General features: G+C 52.0%; 1 pseudogene; it reads left to right on the top strand.

The window, feature by feature from the left end:
* The first annotated feature begins 248 nt into the window (after positions 1 to 248).
* On the top strand, positions 249 to 1,994 carry LOC102753566 (annotated as a pseudogene).
* The last annotated feature ends 1,326 nt before the right edge of the window (positions 1,995 to 3,320 follow it).

Genomic DNA, 3,320 nt, shown 5'->3' on the forward strand with positions numbered 1-3,320 from the left:
CTATGTGTTTTAACCAAGGTCACCTTGAGATCCTGGCTAGAACCTGACTAGAACCTGACTAGAGAACCTGGCTAGGCTGCTGATCAACTGAACGCTGTCTCCGTGTCATTCCTTCTTCACCAACTCTGTCCACACCTTTGGAGACCCCTGGACCTGCTGGGGCTGAACCCCAACAATTTGCCACAATGTATGATGCAGACGAGGATGAGTACTGCCGGAAGCCGGTCCAGAACCTGGATGATCACAAGATGACGGCACTGAAGGAGGATCAGAGCTATGGGCTGTCGTTTGGGCGGGTAAGCAACGGCAGCAAGGTGTCCATGTTTTATGTGAAGCTCACCGACAGTGCCCTGAGAGCCTTTGAGACCTACCATGCCAGCCAGGCTTCTGTTTCACTGAGACCATCAATTCGATTTCAAGGAAGCCAAGGGCACATCTCCATCCCCCAGCCAGACTTCCCCTCAGAGGCTCGGATCTTCTCCTTCTACCTCTCCAACATCGGCCGTGACAGCCCCCAGGGCAGTTTTGACTGCATCCAGCAGTACTTCTCCAGCTATGGGGATGTACGCCTGGACTGCCTGGGTAGCATCCAGGACAAAATCACAGTGTGTGCCACCAACGACTCTTACCAGAAGGCACGGCAGAGCATGGCACAACCCGAGGAGGAGACATGGAGTCGGGGCGCCATCGTCATCAAGCCCAGAGGCCACTACCTGGGCAAGAAGGTTCAGTTTAGGAAACCAGCCCCACCGGTGACGATTACTGTGCCCTCACAGAAGTGGGTGACCCCCATCAACCTGGCAAATGTCCTCAAGAAAAGAGGTGTTAGCGGACGCATTGGGGTATCTCAGAGGCCTTTCCGTGACCGGGTGCTACATCTTCTGGCACTGAGGCCCTACCAGAAGGCTGAACTGTTGCTGCAGCTACAGAAGGATAGCCTGGCGCAGGCACACAAGGACACACTGGACAGCCTCCTCCAACAGGTGGCCAACATGAATACCAAGGATGGTTCTTGCACACTGAAGGACTGTGTGTACAAGGATGTGCAAAAGGACTGGCCTGGCTACTCAGAGGGGGACCAGCAGCTGCTAAAGCACATGCTTATCAGAAAGCTGTGCCAGCCACAGAGTGCAGGTGGCCTCCCTGGAGACCATGCTGCCGCCAGCCCTCCAAGAGAGCATGGGAGCTCAGTCTCACCCCCCAGAAACGTCCTCAGCCTCCTGTTTTCATTGACCCCCTGGCCAAGAAACCAAGGATATCGCACTTCATCCAGAGAGCTCAGTCCGCCGTCAATGGGAAGCTGAATGTGCCCATGGCCAGGAGGCCCTACTGCCCACCCTTGGCCCACTGGCAGGCGCAGATGCCCACCTACCCCCACAGCTGGATCCTCCGAGGGCACATGACCCTCTGGCTGATGTCAGCAATGACCTGGGCCACAGTGGCCGGGACTGTGATCATGGGGAAATGACCACCCCAGCCCCCATCTCCTGCCTTAGCCTTCCCCTGCTGAAGGACTGGGCCCAGCCCAGCAGGCCCCACGGTGGCTCATCTCGCGGCAAGTCCAAGAAGAAATCCAACAACACAAAGACAAGGATAGGGCAGCTGGGGACAGGCATCAAACCAGGCTGCCAGAACTTGTGTCTGGCTCCCTTGGAGCCCCGCCAGTCAACCTGGGTTTAAATGGGACCTGCAACAGCTCAAGCAAGAATGACTTCAACGCCCAGTACAGTGAGTACCAAGACCTGCACGTTCGCATTGAGCAGATCACACAGCGGTTCACGCAGCTGGACACTCAGCTCTGGCAGCTCTCCCAGGGCTCCAAGGAGTACAAGACTACTCGTGGGCAGATTTTACAGGAATATCGCAAAATCAAAAAAACCAATACCAACTACAGCCAGGAGAAGCACTGGTGGGAGTACCTGCACAGCAAGCTGGCCCACATCAAGAGGCTCATTGCTGAGTATGACCAATGGCAGCTGCAGCCTTGGCCCTAGCCCAGCCGTGGGCAAACTACGGCCCGCAGGCCAGATCTGGCCCGTTTGAAATGAATAAAACTATTGAAAAAAAAGACCGTACCCTTTTATGTAATGATGTTTACTTTGAATTTATATTAGTTCACACAAACAAGAAGGAAGGAAGGAAGGAAGGAAGGAAGGAAGGAAAGGAAGGAAGGAAGGAAGGAAGAAAGAAAGAAAGGAAGGAAGGAAGGAAGGAAGGAAGGAAGGAAGGAAGGAAGGAAGGAAGGAAGGAAGAAAGAGAGAGAGAGAACCTGCTGGAGATCCTAGCTACAGAACCTGGCTAGAGAAAACCTGGCTATGATGATCACCTGAGCACTGCCTCCGTGTCATTCATTCTTCGCTGACTCCATCCACACCTTGGGGAACCCCTGGACCTGCTGGGGCTGGACCCCAACAGAACACTCTGGATACCCACTATACTTATGGCAAGAGGAAAACAGGTGAGTCAGAATGACTCAAGGGTTTCAATTCAGCCCCCTGTGTGGATGGCATTAAACGGGTCAGAGAAACATTGGGCAGGTTAGTTCTTGACAGGAGATACCCATTCAGTTTTGAGCGAATGGACTCAGAAATGCCTCTAAAGCAGCGGTTCTCAACCTGTGGGTCGCGACCCCTTTGGGGGTCGAACGACCCTTTCACAGGGGTGGCCTAAGACCATCGGAAAATACATATATAACTACATATTGTTTTTGTGATTAATCACTATGCTTTAATTATGTTCAATTTGTAACAATGAAATTGGGGGTCACCACAACATGAGGAACTGCATTAGGAAGGTTGAGAACCACTGCTTCTAAAGCAATCCAGTACAATATCTTAGAGGAAGTAAGGAATTTGGATTTCAAATTGCAAGGGAGTTAGAGATTCAGGCGTGCAGTTGCCTACAGGCTACCCACCTCCAAATGAGACCTTTGTTAGTAAGTAGGATGGCCTTATGCTTCACCGTCCAAACTGGACGTGAACTCCTACTCATCATTACACCCGATTTACAGGGACAAACTGGGCTGGCCAGGGCACACTGGGCAGCCTGGCACAGAGTATCTGGATAAAGAAGAGTGGCAGCACAACAGCCTCGCCCTCACTATGCCCAAACTCCTCACTCAAATGAAGACACGCACCCGTACAATCGAAAAAGACATTGTACACATTAAAGACAACTTATAACACCCACCCTGGCCACCATCCAGGACAGTGAATAGCACTCTCTAGAGTGCACACCCAGTACCAGGACTGAACTGTTCCTTTTTAAGAAAGCTTTAACATTTCTTATAGCACTGGCTTGGTGGTAATAAATTGGATTAT

The sequence above is a fragment of the Myotis davidii genome, unplaced genomic scaffold, assembly GCF_000327345.1.
Source record: "Myotis davidii unplaced genomic scaffold, ASM32734v1 scaffold194, whole genome shotgun sequence".
NCBI classification, from domain to species: domain Eukaryota; kingdom Metazoa; phylum Chordata; class Mammalia; order Chiroptera; family Vespertilionidae; genus Myotis; species Myotis davidii.